Consider the following 22,407-nt stretch of genomic DNA (forward strand, 5'->3'; position numbering starts at 1 on the left):
ATAAAGCCTTACCAGACTTAATTCTGCTTTTCTTATAAAGCTTCACCAGACTTTGCCTGAAAAAAAAACCTAAATAAAACTGTGCTGAACCATCAGGATCTGGCCCTATGGTTAATCACTCATCTGGATGACCTTCTTACTCCTATTTACCATTACAAAAGTGTGAATTAAACCTGGTTTAAGTTGTGTTTTTGGCCGTCCTGCCCGACAACAATCAGCCTCTCCTCCCAGCACGCCCCTGCCATCAATCCTCTCTTGTCTCCGTGAATAAGAATTAAGAAACTCCCGGGGCAGGAGAAGAAGTTGCCTCGACGCTGGGAATCAAGGCAGAGATACGATTCAGACGCCTCCTTATTGTTTTCTGCCTCCTGCCATTTCCCAAGTTGTGCTGAGTGCCGCCGCTGCTGCAGGAAAAAAAAATAATAACTGAGATTGAGTTAAGTGGAAAAGCACTGCTGCTTTTCCAATGTCAAAGCCACACAATGTATGGTAATGGAATCCCTGGAGGAAAGCAGAGGGGGAAAAAAGTGAAGTGTTGCTCTTCAAAAGCAGGTAAAACACCGTGGAAAAGGATGAGCCGTTCTCCTTTTGTAAATCATTTAAAAACCCACGTTATTTGGTTTATTTTTTTTTTTTTGCCCCTTTATTTTACTTCTCCTTACTGAGGGAATGCTGGTTTTACAGCTGTGCAATCCCTGGCAAAGCAGGGAGGTGAGACTGACCCCCAAAAAAAAGTTTGTTGATGCAGTTGGTGACCTGTTTTAGTCCTGGCTTAGTGGTGGATTTGGCAGTGCTGGGTTAATGCTTGGACTTGGTGATCTTAGAGGTCTTTCCCAACCTAAATAATTCCAGTCAGGTCAGAAAAAGGGATAGAAAACCCGTAGCTGATCCCATGGGATAATCTTTTAGCATGGCTTGTTTTGTTATTTGACTGATTCCATGGAAAACATTAAATTCCCAGGTGGTAGAGGAGCTTCCTAATCTAGTCAGGAATCTGTTAGGAATTAATCCCAGTTCCTTGAGCCCCAGAGCTGTGTTCACCTTCCAGGAGCTCCAACACTCTCCACAACCTTCTCAGCAAAGCCCTGGGTATATTTTTTCATGAGGCCTTTTTTGTTCAGAATGAGAATCTTCTGGTAGTGACGAAACACGTTGGAGAAATATCCTTTTTTCCATCGTTATTGAGTATTGTGGATGCACCAGACCCCAGGCTCAGGAAGCCTAAATGTGACTTAGCCAATCTTATGGCTCAGACAAACTTCCCATGGGATTTCCCACATCCAGTTGTCCACAGGTATCTTCCAAACCCTCAGGTGCAGAGGTACAGGCTGGTTGGAATTAAAACCTTTAAGTCTTGTGCTCCTTTAGAAGCCTGGAAAACCTCAGGTGTAAAAGAGACATTAAAAAAACCACTCCCATTCCAACTCTTCCATGTTTAATTATGGGTTTTTTTTCTCCCAGCCTTTCTGTAAGGAGTCCTTAGATCCCATCTTATTTTAACCCTATTTATTATTTATCTCATTTTAATCCTATTCTTATTTGAAGCCAGATCCATTAAGTTCCCCATTAAGTGGATTTGTTGGGCAAATCAACTCTTGCCTCAGGTGATATCCAAGCCAGTAAATTCCTCCAGTTTGGGGGGAAAGGATAGGAAGGAATATGTGTTAAGGCATAACTAGATTAGGAAGCTGCTCCACCACCTTGGAATTTAATGTTTTCCCTGGAATCAGTCAAGTCACAAAACAAGCCATGCTAAAAGATTATCCCATGGGATCAGTTATAGGTTTTCTGACCTGACTGGAATTATTTAGGTTGGGAAAGACCTCTAAGATCACCGAGTTCAAGCTTTAATCCAGCACTGGCAAATCCACCACTAAGGCAGGTCGGATAGAAAGGATAGAAGAGGAAGTCCCAGAAGTCCTGCTGGCACTGAGGGGGAAGTGGAACCACTTGGCTCTCTTATTCCAAGTGGGAAGGAGAGGCAATGGATGCCCCAGCCCCAGGAAAACCCCTCAGATCAGAGCTCCACCTTATCAAACCACAGGCAGCCAAGCGTGACACGTGCTGGAGGCAGGACTTCATCAATTCCAGTTCTCACAAAAATAGCTCATCCTGCTGAATTCAGCTTTGGATATTTTCTGGTTTGTGTAACCAGGAGCTCCAGGCAAGAGAAACAAAAAGAACTTGAACTGAAATAAGTAAAAATTCCCAATCCCGGCAATGCGCTCTCGTATTTTTAGGAGAAGCAGCAGCAGCATCAATCCTCCTGGAATGAGACATCAGCCATCCCATTTCAAGGCTTCCCTCACAGAAAATGGGGCATAAGATTGAGCAGCTGAACAGCCCTTTTGGCCTCAAATTTAATTTATTACGAGCTGATAGAAGAGAGGGGTGATATGACACTTGTTGTGACTCTGTAGCGCTTTTGACAAAGCAAATCTGTCACTGGCAAACGCCAAAAACTCCATTTTCCAGCAGAAACTGTGACCCAGGGATGCTGAAATCAGGCATGTAACAACAGAGCCCTCTTACCTCACAATCTCAAAGTTTTCCTGCTGAGAGGAGAAGGAACTGGAATGATCTGTACTCAGCCAGCAGCTCGATGGCCACGCCGGAGGATGTTCCAAGAAGTTGCCTGGTTGGCATCTTCTCCCAAGTAATGAGTGACAGGGTCAGAGGGGAGGTTCAGGTTGGACCTTAGGAGAAATTTCTTCTTGGAAAAGGTTCTAAACATTGTCAGGGGCTGCCCAGGGAGGTTTGGAGTTCCCATCCCTGCAGGTGCCCAAGGAAGGCCTGGCCGTGGCACTCAGTGCTCTGGGCTGGGGGACGAGGTGGGCATCGGGCACAGGTTGGACTTGGTGGGCTGGGAGGGCTTTTCCAACCCCAGTGATTCCGGGATTCTCTGAACCATGGAGATTGGAAAGTGGTCTTTGGACTTTGAGGGTTTCACCTAAAACTACTTATTTTCCAACCTGCAACATTTCCACAACTTGAGTTCCCTGAATCCCGTTTGCCACCTTCCTAAGGGGACAACAGGACAGGACAAGAGGGAATGGCCTCAAGCTGTGCCAGGGGAGGGTCAGGTTGGACATCAGGAGGAATTGCTCCATGGAAAGGGTGGTCAGGCCTTGGCAGGGGCTGCCCAGGGAGGTTTGGAGTCCCCATCCGTGGAGGTGTCCCAGGAAGGCCTGGCCGTGGCACTCAGTGCTCTGGGCTGGGGGACAAGGTGGGCACTGGGCACAGGGGGGATCCATGGGCTGGGAGGGCTTTTCCAACCTCAGTGATTCTGGGATTCTCTGAGCCATGGAGAGTGGAAAGTGGTCTTTGGACTGTGAGGATTTCACTTTAAACTGCTTGTTTTTCAACCTGCAACATTTTCACAATTTGAGTTCCCTGAATCCTGTTTGCCACCTTCCTAAGGGGACAACAGGATAGGAAAAGAGGGAACAAGCTCAAGCTGTGCCAGGGGAGGGTCAGGTTGGACATTAGGAGGAATTTCTCCATGGAAGGGGTTGTCAGGCCTTGGCAGGGGCTGCGCGGGGAGGTGGTGGATTCCTCATCCCTGGAGGCGTCCAAGGAAGGCCTGGCCATGGCACTCAGTGCTCTGGGCTGGGGGACAAGGTGGGGATTGGGCACAGGTTGGACTTGATGGGCTGGGAGTGCTTTTCCAGTCTCAGTGATTCTGGGATTCTATGATTCTATGAACCATGGAGAGTGGAAAGTGGTCTTTGTACTTTCAGGGTTTCACCTAAAACTACTTATTTTTCAACTTGCAACATTTTTAGAACTTGAGTTCCCTGAATCCATTTGCCACCTTCCTAAATGCACAAGAGGACAGGACAAGAGGGAACGACCTCAAGCTGTGCCAGGGGAGGGTCAGGTTGGACATCAGGAGGAATTGCTCCATGGAAAGGGTTGTCTGGCCTAGGCAGGGGCTGCCCAGGGAGGTTTGGAGTCCCCATCCCTGGAGGTGTCCAAGGAAGGCCTGGCCGTGGCACTCAGTGCTCTGGGCTGGGGGACAAGGTGGGCACTAGGCACAGGTTGGACTTGATGGGCTGGAAGGGCTTTTCCAACCTCAGTGATTCTGGGATTCTATGAATCCAGAATCCAAGGAGAGTGGAAAGTGGTCTTTGTACTTTCAGGGTTTTCACCTAAAACTACTTATTTTCCAACCTGCAACATTTTCACAACTTGAGTTCCCTGAATCCCGTTCACCAACTTCCTAAGGGGACAACAGGACAGGACAAGAGGGAATGGCCTCAAACTGTGCCAGGGGAGGGTCAGGTTGGAGGTTCAGGAGGAATTTCTCCATGGAAAGGGTGTTCAGGCCTTGTCAGGGGCTGCCCAGGGAGGTTTGGAGTCCCCATCCGTGGAGGTGTCCCAGGAAGGCCTGGCCGTGGCACTCAGTGCTCTGGGCTGGGGGACAAGGTGGGCACTGGGCACAGGGTAGACTTGATGATCTGGGAGGGCTTTTCCAACCCAAATGAAGGCAGAGGTGCCTCTGAAAGGGCTTTGCACCTGCCTGTTAGAAACCTGAGCCCCTGCTTGACCACAGAGATTGGAGAGAGTGACCAACATTGATCCCTGTCTGACCAATGTGTTCTTGTCCTGCATTTTCCCTGAGACAAAACATCAGTGAGAAAAAGAGTTTCTTTGGGGGAGTTTCTTTACTGAAAACCCCTTGATCCTTTCTGCCTCGTGGTACCACAACACCAGAGTAGCTTCATACCTCCAGTGTGGGTTATACCAACGGTGTTGATAAGTTTTTTAGGAATGTTTGCTCCATGTTGCCTTTGATGGTGCCACTGTTGTGATCCCTCCCCCTGTCCTGGCCTGGGACAGGGTGAGGTAGGGACGAGAGGAACCAGCCTCAAATTGCAGCAGAGGAGGATTAGATTAGATAGTAGGAATTTTATTTTTTCATGGAAAGGGTTGGAAAGCACTAGAACACGTTACCCAGGGCAGTGGTGGAGTCTCCATTCCTGGAAGTGTTCAAAAAATGTGTGGATTGGCACTTGGGGATGTGGTTTACTGGTGAACACGGTGGTGGTGCTGCTCGATGGTTGGACTTGATGACCTTAAAGGTCTTTTCCAACCTTAGTCATTCCATGATTCCGTGGCAGCACGGCTTAGGGGGTGGAGAAGGCTTGACTTTCCCCTTGCCCCAAAATGTTACCTCCCATCACCTTGGAATTCTCCCAGTTTGATGGGTGAGATGAACCCTGCAGGCCACTGCCCCGACTCTCTCAGCCTGGACAAATCTAAAATCCCTGCATCAAACAGCCTCAAAGTTCTGATTGGAAACTGTTCAGCAGCAACAGGGATGATAATTCCCAAATATTTGGTGTTGGGAAGTGTCTGTGGGCAGAGTGAGGATGCTCAGGGAGCTACAGGCACTTCATAAGGACGATGATAAAGAGCCAACTGAGGCACCAGATCTACAGGACCAGACTTAAATCAGCTTTATTGCCCAGGGCTGTTCTGTGGGCACTGAATGAGGCTGGAGACAGATGTCTTTAATTTTTCCTGTTGTTGTCAGCAAGAAGGACAAAATCAGGAAGACAGATGCTTGCAGATGAACCCCACAGCTCCATCACCACTTCGGGGCTGGAGACAAGTCAGGATGGGAGGTTTTGTGCTGTTTCCTCCCTGATCTTTCAGCCCCCAAAAGGTCTGAGAGTGGATTAAGAGATGTCAGTGTTGTAGAACCTGTTCATCAGAACAACCTTACAATGTGGGCTCCAGGGGACCTTTAAAACACAAAGAGGATGGGGCAAGATTTGCTGGGAATTGCAGGAATTCAAAAAGCTCCTAGAGGTGGGGGGTGTATCCAGTGGGACAGCAGAGGTTTGGCAATTCCCATTTGAAGTCTGGTCAGGTGATATCAAATACTCAGCAAGAAAGTGAAGTGTGATCTAGTGGACATCTGTAAAATGAGATGGAATGTGATAAAATTAACTCAAAGGTCTTCTCATCTCTGCTTTCACGATGGCATTGCTGGGACTGCTGTTGCTTTTTAACAATTCCCCTTCAGGAGAGGCAAGGCCTACAATGTCATGTCATTTTTTCCCCATCATCCTTTATGGGTTTGGGGAAGAAAAACATTTCAAGGAGCGCCCAGCTGCAGGGATGTGGGGAGAAATCAGCTCAGCACAACCATCAGGAATCACAACTAATATATATCACAAGTGCTGGAAACGACCACCCAGGCCCTGAAGGCCACTCAGCTGCTCCTTTTGCTGTCTCTCATCACCCTTTTACTGCTGCTCTCCCCTCCCTGTTCTTCCCTAAATCGTTCCCTGCTTCCCATTGTGTCCTCTCTTCCTCATCTTTACATTTGCCTGATCCCTTCCACTAAAAAAACACTGATGTTTTTAAAATTAGAACCACACAACCGGCGTTTGGGGCACATCCTTTTCCTCCTCCAGCTCCTGAGTTCTCAGCTGCTTAAATCAGAAACCCACCAGGGCAGAGGCCACGTTTTAGCCACAGCACAGAGGAGATTTATGGAGCACAATTAAGCAGGATGATGAAACACACCTCGGAGAAGGCTGAAAGGGGAGTTGTGGAATCCAAAGGTGAACATGGGATGACTTTGGCTTATTTCTTGCACGACTTAGAGCAAGGGACTTGATGCAGCGAGTCCCTGCAGGAGCCACCACTGAGAGGGACCTGCTGGTGGCTTCTCCCTGTCCCATCACAGCCTGTTCCACCAGAAGTTGTCCCACTCAAATGGTGGCCCGTGTGTCCTGCTTTAATTTGTCTTTCCCAGGTCTTCCCCCACTTCCTGGGCCTACAAGGAAGCTGGAAAGGGAATTTTAATAAAGTAAGTAAAGACAGGACAAAGGGGAATGGCTTTAAATTACAGAGGGCAGGGAAGGAATTGGGAAGGAATTGCTGGCTGGGAGGGTGGAGAGGGACTGGGATGGAATTCCCAGAGAAGCTGTGGCTGCCCCTGGATCCCTGGAAGTGTCCAAGTCCAGGTTGGAGCAACCTGGGCTAGTGGAAGGTGTTGGGGTTGGAACTGAATGGTCTTTGAGGTCCCTTCCAACCCAACCCAGTCCATGATTTTGTGATCCTATGATTTGATCTTACAATGCTGGAAGATCTCCAGACTTTCCCACCTTCTTCCCTCCCTGTGCCTGTGATTCCTTCATGCAGCTGCACAACCTGAGGTTTTTTGGGGTGAAGAACATTCCAGGCTAAATTAAGAGTTAAGCCACGGCAGGGCCTTCCCATTGTGTGTGTCACTCCCCCAGAGTGCAACAGCCTTTCTTGGTGTCCTGGATGGCCACAGAAAATCTGGGCTTGTATTAAACCTGTGTGAAATTTAGGCCTGGCTTCAGAGGAATGGGGTGCAGGAGGCAAAATTTTACATCCCATAACCAGGGCATGTGACTTGACAGGCTGTGAATCTTTCTGAGTTTTAATATTGAATTGCAGAACAGTTGGAGTTGGAAGGGACCTTCAAGACCATCCAGTGCCACCCCCTGCCATGGGCAGGGACACCTCCCACTAGCCCAGGTTGCTCCAAGCCCTGTCCAACCTGGCCTTGGACACTCCCAGGGATCCAGGGGCAGCCACAGCTTCTCTGGGAATTCCATCCCAGCCCCTCCCCACCCTCCCAGCCAGCAGTTCCTTCCCAATATCCCATCTAGCCCTGCCCTCTGGCAGTGGGAAGCCATTCCCTGTGTCCTGTCCCTCCAGGCCTTGTCCCCAGTCCCTCTCCAGCTCTCCTGGAGCCCCTTTAGGCCCTACAAGGGGCTCTCAGCTCTCCCTGGAGCCTTCTTTTCTCCGGGTGAACATTCCCAGCTCTCCCAGCCTGGCTCCAGAGCAGAGGGGCTTCAGCCCTTGGAGCAGCTCCAGGGCCTTCTCTAGACCCTCTCCAGCAGCTCCACATCCTCCTGCTGTTGGGGAAACAGAACCTGGATATGTGTAAAAAAAAATATTCCCGCTAGATTTGTGTCCTCCTGAAATTCTCCTCATTGGCTGCAAGATTCCCCCCTGGCTCACCGTGGGACACCATTCCAGGGAGCAGACTGGCCCCACCACGACCATTCCCATGGGATTACACAAGCCAGCCATGGATCATGAATTTGGGCAGGTGGGAAGAAGAGTTGAAAAGTGCAGGACAGCGAAGAGCTTTTGTTGAGTGCTTTTCTCAAGGAACCAGAGGGGATCAAACACACTTTCATTTTTCCAAGGGAAGAAGCAATAAGTGCACAGCCCTGGGTTAGGAACATCCTGATCACTCAGTCACAGCCTCAGCCACTGGCTGCAGCCATTACCAGCTCAGTAAATTTTGGAACCTTTGGGAAAATGCTGCAGCCTTTTCAACAGGAAACCATTTGTCTGAAGTGCTTTTAGTTCAGTGGATCCAGAAGCTGCTGGAATGTGATGGCAGGAAGAGCCACGGGGGTAGAGATATTCCTCAGGGTGTTCCTGCCTTCAGTCCCTACAAAAATAATGCTCCCCTGCTGCCATGGAGGGAAGAAGGGGCTGGAATATCTGTGAGCATTTTATACCCACCACAGCTGGATGGATGCATCAACAGAATCCAGAGGGTTTTCCATTGTTTGGCTTCACTCCTTCCCTGTGTTTCCATTCTGCCCCCAGGTGCTCAGCTCTCCCCGAGCTGAGAAAGAGCAGGGAATGCAAAAAGGGCCTGGAGCCACCAAGGATCACCAGGCTCAGCAAGTGGAGCAGGAGGACTGGCAACACCTGAAACCTCTGGAAACACAGGTCCAACTATCCCTTGATACAGGAAGTTTTCATTCTGCAACCCAGAAGCCCCTTGACCCCTTGTTCTCCCCCAGAATGGAGCCAGTTCTGTCTCCCACTTAAATCTGGTGTTAAAATCCTTTACCCATCCAATCCACACCTCAATCAACACAATTTGCTTGTTGTCTGAACCCCTGTCAAAGGAAGAACCTCCTGTGGTGGTTTCACAGGGATTAGAGGACTCATCCAACCCCTTCCCTCCTGGGGACCATCCAAACCCACACTGAACTCTGTGAGGGCTCAGGAGAGGGAAGGAATTTTCTTCAGTCCCAGGCTGGAGTTCTCTGAGTTGCCAAACCCACCTAAAATGTCAAAATGAGCAGAAAAAAAAGTAATTTTAAAAAAATAATTAAATAAATCAAGATCTGGCATGTAAAATTCCGGTGTCCTAAACTCATCCAGGTGTCAAAGGAAAAGAGGGAAAATTCAGGGTGAGAACGAGGGACACAGAAAGCCTGGATTAGGAAAGTGGCTCTGTGGGGGCCTGATGGAGAAGTGAGAACATGAGTTAAACACCAAGACCTGACTATCAAACTATGAACAGGTGAAATTATAATGGAATCAAACCCCAGCATGGAATAATATCCTGGGGATTGTTTTACTGTGCTCCGAGGAGGGAATTTCGGATTGTCCCAGCCTGAAAATCCTCTGCGCAAAGAAGACCTTTGGCAACTTGTGTCTGGGTTTGGCTTTACCAAACAACACTAATCCTCAGCAATTCCAAAGAGATTTTAGGCTGACCTTCTCCTGCCATGTGGAAACAGGCAGGAGGAAGAGGCAGGGCTTTGGGATACGGATCCAAGGCTTTTATTAGAGTGAAAATGCTGGAATGTTGAGCTCACGGTGTCCCACCAATCAGTTCTGGTGCTAATTGGATTTATGGGTTAAAAGAGAAGCGTGGGATTTTGGTTTCTTGGGAAATCTTTCCTCCCAAAATCACCTGGCGGGAAACAGGGGGGTCCTTATGGAGATATCCAAGTGTAGCTGCACTTCACGGTGTGGAAAACTTCGGAGAAGAGATGGGTCTCCAAAAAAGCCTGGATCAGGGGGTCAAGATAAGTGCTTGGCTGATTTTATAAAGGAAGAAGGATGATTGTGGTGGATTCTGGGAGTGGTCCATGGATCACTCCTGGCTGTGTTGAGGGAAGGAGCCAGCAGCCCTCCAAGAGACCTAATCCTCCTCTTTTAGGCTTGGCTTAGCCTTCCTCCCAGGGACTGGCCTAATACCAATAGGAATGGGAAAGGGAGTCCATGGAGCAGGAGCCAAGGTGCAGAGTGATATTTTATAAGACAGGTTACAAGCATCCCTGTGATGTTGTTTCTTATCTCAGTGTGGTGTAGATGATGCACGTGAGGGTTTTCTGGCCAAGCTCCAACGGCCCAAAATCCATCAAAAAGCCTCCTTAGAAAGTCAGAGTTTTCAGAGTGACTGAACACCCATGAAAATAATTTGTGTCTGAATTATTCTGCATGAAATTCCAGGCTGTAATGGTTTGACTCAATCCTAAATGAGGCTACAAGGACCCTCTTCCAGCCTGTTCTTGTACAGTTCATGTCAAGGTGATAAATCTAAATCTTTCCAGTGGTCACTGCCAACACCGGCCTTAAAACTCCACTGCCCTGTCTCCAAAATTAGGCAAATTGCTTCAGTCTTCCCCCTCTGAGTGGGATTTTCCCTCCCAAGCATCCCTGTGATGTTGTTCCTCATCTCAGTGTGGTGTAGATGACGCACGTGAGGGTTTTCTGGCCAAGGTCCAATGGCTGAAAATCCATCAAAAAACCTCCTAAGAAAGTCGGAGTTTTCAGAGTGACTGAAAAACCACGAAACTAATTTGTCTTTTAATCATTCTGCTGGTCAAGTGGCCACAGTCCTCTCCCACCTTCCTTCTTACCCACTCCCAGATCATTCCCTAACAGTTCAACAAATTCCCAGTCAGTATCGACATCGGATGCTGAAACAGGAGATAAAGTTTCCCAGAGCACTTTCCCGACTCTTCGCAGCAAAAGGTCCCAAAATGACTTGGGCTAAAAGAGAGAATTCAGGATTATCCTGAGATACCACATCCTGAGGTAGTGGAGAACTCCACCAAATCCTATTTGCTGTCCCATTCCATGGTGCAGGGTCCTGCTCCAGGGGGGATGAAAGCTCAGTACCGACACACCGCTCACTTCTGCTGGAGGAGAAAAGTGTTTTCACACTGGGAATAATGAATGGCCTGAGCCAAAGCGTGGCCAGATGGTCCCAATCAGTGGTTATTTATAGCAGGACCTGAGAGAGCAGGTCAGGCAAACCCCCTGACCCCCATATTGTCTGTAGGAAAATAATCAATTTACAAGGCCAGCAAGAGTGACCTGTTAGCCCTGTTTGTTGATCCAAGACATTATGGCTCAATAGCTTTAATTATTAAAACCAGAACAGACAACCATCGATCCTCCCACTTAGTGCCAGCTCTCCAGCCTCAGAGCCAGGGGTTTAGAGCAAAGGGAATTGTGCAGGGAAAGAGGGAACCAGCCCCTTGGAATGGCTGATCCAAAACCACCCACATTTTGGACCTTGACACTGCAAGCCTGGCTCCCACCAGCCCACCCATCCCACCTCTCTCAGAGCACTCAAGTGATGACCTGTCCCTGAAAACACAAGTCTCTCCTTTTCAGCTTAACAAGGCGCTGAAAAAGTCTTTTATAGAGTTGACCCAGATCATCTTCTCTCTCCAACAGTTCAAAAAGCAATCGGTGTAAAGGACATTAATCAAGTTGGTGCCAAGAGGTAATTGCAGGCAGTAATTACTCAGCTTTTATAGAGCTGGAAATGTAATAAGGATTTTAAGAAAGTAATAAGTGAAGCTTTCTGCAGAGAGATCCCCTGGTGGCCCCAGTTTAGCTGAGGGCCTCTCTTTTTGAAAATACATTTTGGTGTAGTTATTACATCACTGTCTTGCTGGGCCGGCTCTCCCGAGCCTCTGGAAGTGGGATGAGCTTTGCTGAGTGGGAATGCGGCGTCTCTGCATTCCAAGGGTTGTGTGGGATCGGCACATCTAAAGCAGGAGCGATGCAGGAAGCAGAAAACATGCATTTATTCGTTTCCCCTTCTCCCAGCTCCAGGATTCCCTGCTCCAACCTGGCAGGTTTCTGTCTTGCACATCCCAAAGGCACATTCAGCTCCCAGGGCAGCCCTCGGGCTTTGCGGGCAAAAGTGGAGGCAAATTTTCCCAGCGGGCTCAAAGGCCACTTAGTTCTGCTTTGAATCACCAGAGCTGCAACAGAAAGAAAAACTGGGATGAAAAGGCAAATTTACCTTCAAACTTAAACCTGAAGAAATTTGACAAAAGCTCCTCCTTTATGCAGAGCTCAGTGAGATGCTGCTCCAGTCATTCCCTGCTTCCTGGGTCATGTTCAGGATCCATCCCACGTCACATCAAGTGCAGGGCTCCTGAGTCCTCTTCCTTCCTTGGTGCTGGTGCCTTGACTCTGATACAGAAACCTAAATTGCTCCATACATTTGTTTCTTTTCCTTTGCTTCCTTTTCTCTGATTTTTCTACTTATTCCTTGAAAATGAGCTTCTCTGTTCTGCCTGAACAGTCCATAATGATTGGATTGATGAGTTTTTCCTCCAGGTCACTGTTGAAGGAGTATCTTCTCCCTAAGCAGGACCAATTCCCTCTGGAGAGAGAAATCTCCCATGGCATTGCTGGGATGGGATCCACCTGGGCTACACCTTAAAAGGTTCTGCTTCCAGAACCATCCAGCATCCAGCAAAGTTCTCTGGAGCTCCAGGAAGAGAAAATTGGGGTTTTGATTTCATGACCTGTTGGTTCCAGGTACAAAGCTTCCCAGAATTTTCTGCATCATCTCTGCGTCCACTTGTGAGTCTCATTAAGATGGATTAAAATTTGGTGGGGGACTCTAAGACCTTCTAGTGACCCACTGTGGTATCTTCTGGAAGTTTATTCAGCTCCATCAGGCATCTGCCACTGTCAGACTCCAAGGCTGTGACGTGTTTTCTCAGCAAGGAGAAATTGGATTTGCCTCCTGAGCAAGGTGTATCAATAGCGGCTTTTAATGAGATCTGCTGGCTTGGAAATGTCTGAATTTATGCTCAAATGTCAACAAATGCCACTCAAAGACATTTCTGTGTCGTGTCTGAATGCAAAAGGCACAGAGGGACGCGGCGAGTCAGTCTGAGCAGCTCGGGGGCTCCAAGAATTGCAGCAACTTGCATTTGGCTGCACCTGCCGGAGCAAAAAGCCCCTCCCAGCTGCTGTGTCCGTGCTCTCTGCCCACTTCAGAGGGAAATTCTGAGCTTTGGGAGACCAGTTTACCCCACAGGCACCATATCCATCATCCCCCTGTGCTGGGACCTGGGGAAGCCCCCCCTGGAATGCTGGGGGCAGTTCTGGGCCCCTGAGACAGGAGAGGCGTGGAGGGGCTGGAGCGTGTGCAGGGAAGGGTCTGGAGAATTCCTGAGGGAGCTGGGGGGGCTCAGCCTGGAGAAAAGGAGGCTCAGGGGGGACCTTCTGGCTCTGCAAGTCCCTGACAGGAGGGGGGAGCCGGGGGGGGGGTCGGGCTCTGCTCCAGGGAACAAGGGAACAAGGGACAGGAGGAGAGGGAACAGCCTCAAGCTGTGCCAGGGGAGGGTCAGGTTGGATATTGGGAAAATTCCTTCATGGAAAGGGCTGCCCAGCCCTGGCACAGCTGCCCAGGGCAGGGGTGGAGTCACCATCCCTGGAAGTGTTCAAAAAACGAGTGGATGTGGCACTTTGCAGGCTGGTTTAGTGGTCATGGGGGTGTTTGGTCAAAGGTTGGACTTGATGATCTCGGAGGTCTTCTCCAACCTAAATGATTCCGTGGTTGTGTGACTTCCTCAAGTTCAAGCCACAGGGGGATGGCAGAGCCAGGAGAAGAATTCCTGAGTGTCCCATGACACTGGACTAACAGGGATTCTCCCATTTACTGACAAGTGTGAAGTAAATGCAAACACACCCAGTCTGTAACTATGCAGATTAAAATGTAAAAATATAGAGTGTATTAACCCAGCTCCCTCAAAACCACGTAACCTGTTCATTCAGAGAATCCCAGAATATTTTGGGTTGGAAGGGACCTTAAAGATCATCTCATTCCAACCCCCTGCCATGGGCAGGGACACCTTCCACCATCCCAGGTTGCTCAGATCCTGGACACTTGGACACTCAGGATACTGGCCAGATGCCACTAATTTATTTGAATGTTTCCAGTATTTCTAATTTATTTGGTCTAAAAAGCAGCTGCTTCACCAGTTCAGCTGAGTAGCTCTTCTTTGCTGGTTGTCCCAAATGGACAGTATTGTACACATTTTACATAATTAGCTAATTTAACCATCTAATTTAACATTAATAGCAAATCTGTGAGTTGAACGCCAGCAAATGAACTCATTAAAGAGAAAAGAACTCGTGCTTTCTCCTTTCTTGTTCTCTTTTTTTTTTTTTTTTCTTTTTTCCCCCCTTTAGTTTTGCGCTCTTAGCAAGATGCTCTGGGGAAATCAGGGTTGCAGGGAAAATTCGGATGATCAAATAAATAGGGTTTTATTGAGGAATTAAAAAGGATTCATCAGAATGGCAGAAAGCTTGTTCAGGAAGGGCCCAACCTCGTGTGTCCAGTTCAGGAAGGACCCAAGGCTTGAGGAGCCCACAGAGGCTTTTTTAATTTGCTCTCCTTTGTGCTCTGAGGTGTCACAGTCTCCCCGAGTGCTGCACACCCAGAGTTACTTCTCCAGCCCTGAAGCTTCTTGGGAACATTTGAGAGCCATATTTGAGGGCTTCAGGACGCCTTGATGTGTGGTTTTCCAATTAGTGTGACTAAGGACGCAGGGATGGGATTGTCTCCTCAGCCAGACTTCCGATAATCCTTCGTTACGTCACGTCCTGGCGTTGGATGAGATGATATCCAGAGGTCTCTTCCCACCTCAGCCATCCTGTGATTCCTTCTGTTTCCTGGTGTCTGTTTGTAAAATTTTGGTGATAAAACGAAGTGTCCACAGGTTAAACATTGGGATACTCCAGGAGAGCAGCCGTGGAGTGGGAAGACTCTCTGGTCTCTCCAGACACCTCTGGATCCCTCTGTGTCCTCCTGGGGTACAAACTGCGCCTGAGCTGTGCTGCTGGGCAGAGGTGTTTCTTCCAAGAGTTTGAGGCACTCCTGGGTGAGAAAATATGCTTAGGAAGGCTCAGGATCAGGGGAAGTTCATACTGGATACCGGGGAAAATGTCTGCAGGTGAAGAATGGTCAGGCATGGAACGGGCTGCCCAGGGCAGGGGTGGAGTCACCACAGAATCACAGCATGGGTTGGGTTGGAAGGGACCTTAAAGATCATCCAGTGCCACCCCTGCCATGGGCAGGGACACCTTCCACTAGCCCAGGTTGCTCCAAGCCCTGTCCAACCTGGCTTTGGACACTTCCAGGGGTCCAGGGGCAGCCACAGCTTCTCTGGGCAACCTTGGCCAGGGCCTCCCCACCCTTACAGCCAGGATTTCTTCCCAATATCCCATCTAACCCTCTCCTCTGGCAGTTTGAAGCCATTCCCCCTTGTTCTGTCACTCCAGGCCCTTGTCCAAAGTCTCTCTCCATCTTCCTTGTAGCTCCTTCAGGCACTGCAAGGCCACAATCAGGTCACCCCAAAGCTTCTCTTCTCCAGGCTGAACAATCCCAGCTCTCCCAGCCTTTCCTCCCAGCAGAGCTGCTCCAGCCCTCTGATCATCTTGGGGCCTCCTCTGAACTCTCTCCAGCAGCTCCATGACCTTCCTGTGCTGTTCCCCCAGGGCTGGAGGCAGCTCTGCAGGAGGGGTCTCACTGGGGGGGCACAGGGATCCCCTTGGAGGGATTTCCAAGCCCTGTGGATGTGGCACTTGGGGACATGGGGCAGTGGTGGCCTTGGCAGTGCTGGGGGAACAGCATGGACTCCATGATCTTGGAGGGCTTTTCCTACTTAAACTATCCTCTGATTCTGTGATTCATCCAGCAGAGAGCGACACCTGGAAGTGGCCCCACACTTTGCTCCTCTCTAAAGTCGACTCAAATCACACCCTGTTACTTCAGCTGCTGATTCCTCTCTTGTTTGAGTGGATTGGAACATCCTTGCCCAACTTTGAAGCCACATTAATCCCGAGTTCAAGGGGGGGTGTGTGTATGAATAACAGATTTTCTGTGCTAAAACTATCAAAGCTCTGGCAGCAGCTGCTCAGCTCCCTTGGGCAAATATCCCGGGAAGGAGCTGCAGCTCCAGAGCAGATTTGCATGTTTGATGCATCTCTGTGTCTCAGTTTAAGAGGAGCCAATCTGTCGGGTCTCAGCTCGCTGCTGAAGCTCAGACACTGGACTGCAGCACAGCAGCAGTGTGGCTTTTTTTTCTTTTTTCATTTTTTTTTTTTTGAGACATTTCCTCTCCCAGGAGGGCAATTTATATCTTGATTAATCTAAAAGTTTGGGGGGTTTTATGCTGAGGGTTGCAGTGGGATGTTTTAAGGAGTGTGGGTGATGCCAAAGAGGAAAGGAAGGGACGTGCTGGAATCGCTTTCATCCTGGAAAATCAGCTCTGCTGGAGGCCAGTGCTGTGCCTCAGTGGAGCAGAGACAATTTCAGGTAATTAATGTTCTTCCTTTACCAGCACTGGGAAAACCAGGGACTTTAGCAGGAGATTTATACAACTTTATGTCAAAGCTTAAAGCAGCTGTGGAAAGGGGCTGGCTCAGAAGGGAAAGTTCAAAATCTCCACGCAGAGCTAAGCCCCAAATCAAGGGTGCTGAGTTGGAGCTGAGGAGGTTAAAGCCATTTATTTCCCACAGTCAGTGAGTTGTTCCAGCCATTTTTCTTATCCTGACTCAGACATCTCCCTAAAAAACCCATCTTTGGCAAATGGATGCAGTAAATCCCAAACACACCCAAAGAGTGGGGAGGGAAAGCAGCTTTTGATCTCCCCAAAAACAGCTCCCCTTGCTGACAGCAGGGCCAGGGATAGACTTCCATCATCCCTGTGTTCAGCCTGACCAGCCAAATTTCAATGTGGAGGTTGGAGCAAACTGCCAAGAGCCAAAAGCTGGGATAGATCCACTCATGGAATTGAAACCAAATAATAAAAAGTCCCTAGGAAGTAGACTTGCTGTGGCACAAGGATGAGCATGTACATTGAAGATCAGGAGCTGAGGAGGTTAAAGCCATTTTTTTCCCACAGGTAGTGAGTTGTTCCAGCCATTTTTCTTATCCTGACTGAGATATCTCCCTAAAAAACCCATGTTTGCTAAATGGATGCAGTAAATCCCAAACACACCCAAAAAGTGGGGAGAAACCCAGCTTTTGATCCTCCCTTGCTGTGGCACAAGGGTGAGGATTTCCATCTAAGAGCCACAAGATTTTGATCACAAACCCCTCTTTCCTCCAGCCTGTCCCACCAATCCAGTACTTGCTCCACCTCTCTTGTCACCACAACTCACTCTGGGGGATTTTCACCTGATTTCATTTCATTTCAGCCCATCCAGCCCCTCTCCCACATCTTCCAGTCCATGGTGAGGGTTTGGCTGTGGTCAAAGTGTGGGACAGACTCATCCTTGTGCTTTGCCCTTGTCCTCTGTGCTGTCTCTCCATGCAAAGTCCCTGGTCCTACAAAGGAATATCCTGCTGGAAGTGCAGCAAAAGGCAGGAAAAAAACCCATTAACATTGTGGTTTCTACAGCTTCTCAGGTGCTATATAAACAAGTTAATTCCTCAGTTCTAATATAAAGGATTTAACTCCTGTCTCCCACCTTCTAACGTGTTGTCCTTCCTACATTTGATGGCGTGGGATTAGAGGGAGAAGATTTTATCTTCCTCTTTATCCTTAAGAGGGGAAAAGGAAAATATTTACCTTTGTGGCTCACATACCATAGGCTGGAAGAGCTGTGAAGGTGCCTATTGATATTCCAAGGTGACTCCTCTACTCTGAAAGCATCCCTGGATGTGAGAAACCTCTTCCTCCGGACCGTGGCTCCACTTCCAGCTTGTCCCACCCTTGAATTTGCAGCTCCATGAGTTAAATCACTGTCACAGTGTGAGGTCACTGAGACTCTGTCACTTCTGCCTTTCGTGCCTGAAGATCTCAAGAGGTTTGTACTCCTTTCACCTGCAACACCCTTGAGCAGTGGAGGGAGAACAGAGGGGGAACTTTTGGCTCTCAAGGGGTGCAGGAGGTGGGTTTGTGCAGAGTGAAATCCCACTGGTGGCAGAAGAAAGAACTAAAAGGCTCCTCTTTTCCCCTCTCCCCTTGACTTGCAAAGCCACTGCTGGGGGCAGCCAACAACCCCCAAAGGAATCCCAAGTGCCCTCCAAACAAAGGGCTGGTTTAATTTAACATTGATTTGGGCTTTGGCTACAAGACACCCGATTTTGTGCCATCACAACCATGGAGCTGTGAGGTCACTGAGACTCTGTCACTTCTGCTTTTCATGCCTGAAGATCTCGAGAATTTTGTACTCCCTTCACCTGCAACACCCCCAAGCAGTGGAGGGAGCACAGAGGGGGAATTTTTGGCTCTCAAGGGGTGCAGGAGCTGTTTTTGTGGGGGGTGAAATCCCACTGGCGACAGAAGAAAGAACCAAAAGGCTCCTCTTTTCCCCTCTCCCCTTGACTTGCAAAACCACTGCTGGGGGCAGCCAACAACCCCCAAAGGAATCCCAAGTGCCCTCCAAACAAAGAGCTGGTTTAATTTAACATTGATTTGGGCTTTGGCTACAAGACACTCGATTTTGTGCCGTTCAGCAGGAGCACGAAAGCAAAGAGAGCATCTAACGCTGATTAACATCTGAGTCACGGCGCGCCGGGGGCTGTTCCACCAGCTGAATTTAGCAACTCCACTGGCACTAGAAATCCTCTGCAATATTAAACTTTCCTGGTGGAATTTCCCCCTCCCTCCCTCCCTCCTTCCCCGTGCATATGCTCAGCACACGGTCCCCGAGCCCGCGGGATGGTTTTGCCATCTATAAAAGGCACCCTGACTTTTCATCAATAAGATGCACGTTGCTGTTTGACAAGAACAATGTGCTCCAGGAACGGGCTTCACAAGAGCTTCCTATCAATCAGGCACTGGGTGGAAAATCAAAAATGACAATGAAACCCGTGGCATTAAATAACCCGCGGGGCCGGGAATTAATCAGGAGGCCGGGGGGTGCTCGAAAAACAAATGTGGTTTTAATAAATTGGATTTGAGTATCACTTACAAGCCCTGGATTAGCAGCTGGATGGAGACTGGTTTGATTTGCACTGATAAACTCCAGGGGAGCTGTGCCTGTGTGAATCCGAGGCATTGATGTCACCACGACCTGCTGGGCTTGGTGACATTTAAAGAGATGTGGACGCTGCATCTTTTTAAGGCAGGCAGAATAAATCTTGTACAAAAAAAACCAACCACAACCCAAGTCTCTGATCCTGCTCCCAACTATCCCCAAATTATCTGAGGGTTAATAAGAAACTCTGGAAGGAATATTCTTCTCAACATGTAACAGTTCCCCCCTTGAGGGAGCGATGAAGGGGAAGGAAGAGTGTGTGACATAAAAGGGAGAGGGATTTTTTACAAGGACACGGAGGGACAGGACAAGGGGAATGGCTTCCCACTGCCAGAGGGCAGGGTTTGACTGGATATTGGGAAGGAATTCCTGGCTGGGAGGGTGGGGAAGCCCAGGTTGCCCAGAGAAGTTGTGGCTGCCCCTGGATCACTGGAAGTGTCCAAGGCCAGGTTGGAGCAACCTGGGCTGGTGGAAGGTGTCCCTGCCCATGGCAGGGGGTGGAACTGGATGATTTTTAAGGCCCCTTCCAACCCAACCCATCTGTGATTCCGTGATTCTATAAATCTATATATTCTATATATATTCTATAAATCAGTGGTGTCTGAGCAGAAGAGACTTGGGTGTGACATGAAAAGGGAGGGATAACGACACAGCTACTGTTAACTCCCTCCTCTGAGCAAGGGGAGAATGAGTAACCCCTGTTTTTATGGCTTTTCCTTCTTTCCAAACCCCAAAATGAGAAAAAACCCCTGCTCCTTCCATTCTTTGACACCAAGTTTGCTCTCTCCCTGCAGCAGATCCTCTCACCTCTTTCTTCCGTCCTTTTATTCCAGTAAAAACAGTATTTCAGAGTCCCTTGGTTACCAGGCTAAGGACTGAACCCCCTCTCCCCACATTCTTGCTTGAACAAAACACTCTCCAAGGTCAGGAAAACACTGAATAGAATTCCTGGGATTTTGGATTTTGAAACTAGCACCTGTGAGAAGAATTTCAGCTTCTAAGGACTAGAGTTTGAACAGCACAAAACATAGGAATTTAGCCTGGAATTTGGGGAAGATCCGAGTTCTTTATCTGTTTCACTGAGTGCTGTCTCATCTTAAGTGACTGAAAATGCAGAAGACAACTGTACCTCAGAGTTATAATCTATTTAATGGTGACAGAAATATGCAGAAAACCAAGAAGTCCTCAGAGAGCAGAGTGAGACTTCCAGTTCTTTTCCATCCTGGGAAAACAGGGAGACAAAACCAAGAGGCGACAAATTCGAAGTTGAGGTAAAAAGGGCATTTTATCAAAGATTTCTTAGTTAATCTGCAAATCTCACTGCCCCAAAATAGAGCTGAGGGTTGGAGATTTGAAGGGCCCCAACCAAAGGTGTGTGGATGCTATTTTGTGAAATGAAAACAGGCAGCAGAAATAAATGCAACTTGTCAGAAGAGCTCGGAGAAGAAAATGTATTTTCAACCCTCAAGGGATAAAGCACATCCTGGGAACAAATTCCTCCCAGGGCAGAGCTGGGAAGAGCTGAGCCACCTCAAAGGCAGCATCAGGGATTCCACAGCCCGCTGGTCATCCATGAACATCCCCACGTGCCTATCAAAGCCTTCTGATCCCAGTAGGAAGCTCATCCTTCCTTCAGGATGAGGGAAGCAAAAGCAGGTGTGCAAAAGCAGGTGTGTCATCTGAATCAGTCTCACCTGCAGCCAAATTCCTGCTGGTTTTGGTGGGAACTGTCACTCCAGTCCACCGAGGATCAGCAAACTTCAGGAAAACAAAAAAGCCACGAGTTTGAGAGTTTAAATCGCGCCGATCTGAGCTGGGAGCATCCAAAGGGGAAGTGCCAAACCCCTCACTCATGTGTGGTTCCTTGTCCAGCCCAGCCAGTCTCATCCATCCTAGACTTCTCTCTGCAATTAGGCTGATGATTAAGAAATAACAGCCCAATGTAAATGGAGAGTTGCTGGCTAGCACGGCTCCACCAGGGCTAAATTGAGCGGTAATTCTGCAGAGGATGTTCTCGCCATTAGAAAAATAAAGATCTGTCTCCGCAGCCAATCAATTCAGCAGATAGATACCAACAATCAAATCGTTAAAAATGACTTCTATAAATTACCCAGTCTTCCATCTAATGGAGCCAGAAACATCTGTGAGACAATTTAGAGCTGATATAACCCCGCGTCGGGAGCGCTTTTTCATCCTGATGCTTTTCCCATTCTCCTCAAAGCCGTTGCAGTGGAGCAGCTTTGTTTAATGCACCCATGTGAAAACAGCCTGTATTTCACACCGCGGGTTAGCGAAGTAATTCTGGCAGAAATGCTCCGGAATATATGCGTTTAATATGGGTGGAATAATTCAATTTCCTCCCTATTATTTCAGCGACGCAGTTACAATCTCCTTAATTCTTCATTAAACCCTCTGGGCTCGAGGGGGGGGGGATGTCGCCGGGTTTATGATCTGCCGTAGCTCTTTCAAATGAACACAGAGGAGAAGTTTTAATCATGTGTTTTTTAGGCAGATGTCCTGGTGATTCCAGCTAAATCAGAGCCGTTTAGCACCTTGCTTTGGTCATGGCTGGGACCCACGTAGGGGCTCTGCTGGAAGGTGTCCCTGCCCATGGAAGGAGATGGTCTTCGAGGTCCCTTCCAAACCCAAACCATCCTGGGATTCTCTGGTTCTATGGTTGCTGCCACTTGGGCTTAATCCCAGAAGGGATAATGGGATTTGAGGGTGGAAAGCTCTTCCTTTTGCAGCTTCACCCTGAGCACTCCCCAGCCCAGTCGCACTTCTCTGCCTGCAGGTTCCTCTCAGTGAGTCGGTTTTTGGAAGGGACGGGGTGAAATGAGTGTTGTCCGTGCTGGCTGCTGTTCTGAGTCAGTCCTGAAACTAAGGAAAATCCTGGGAAAGGGATCTCTGGGCTGGGAAAGGCAGAGCTGTTGTCACTGTCCATGGGGAGCAGTGTCAGGACTCACCTCTCAGGCAGTCCTGTGAGTTGCAGGGAAAAGAACCTGTGAGTTGGTGGCCTCTCAGTTGTGTCTTCCCCGTCCAAGAAACCCTCAGTAAGCTCTGCTTTCCATCCCTAATTCTATCCATACCTCACTTCCCAAGGCTCAGCTTCTCCTCTGCTGCTTTTGGATGCAGAGAGAAGAGCGGAGCTCGTTTCTCCCTCTGGGCAACGTGGGATGATCCAGGCTCTGTAAATGTATTTTGGACTGTGCTTTTAGGTATAGGGAGATTTGGGAAAACCCACAGCTGCCCAACAAGCAGACACAACATCCTGCAGATGGGGAATAAACCTGGGAAGAGCTGGGTCTAGAATCTCATCTGTGTGTGTGGCCGTTCCTAATT

The 22,407-nt window shown here is 48.7% G+C and overlaps 1 long non-coding RNA gene across 3 annotated transcripts in view; it reads left to right on the forward strand.

The window, feature by feature from the left end:
* LOC116786615 overlaps positions 1-22,407 on the forward strand; it is a 46,931-nt gene that overhangs the window by 2,672 nt on the left and 21,852 nt on the right. For 2 of the 3 annotated variants that reach the window (XR_004357019.1, XR_004357020.1), the window contains exon 2: positions 2,476-2,656. This is a non-coding gene — a long non-coding RNA (uncharacterized LOC116786615). The remainder of the gene's footprint in view (positions 1-2,475; positions 2,657-22,407) is intronic. The other variant, XR_004357021.1, reaches the window with a different exon arrangement.

Source organism: Chiroxiphia lanceolata, chromosome 5 (genome assembly GCF_009829145.1).
Source record: "Chiroxiphia lanceolata isolate bChiLan1 chromosome 5, bChiLan1.pri, whole genome shotgun sequence".
Classification (NCBI taxonomy): domain Eukaryota; kingdom Metazoa; phylum Chordata; class Aves; order Passeriformes; family Pipridae; genus Chiroxiphia; species Chiroxiphia lanceolata.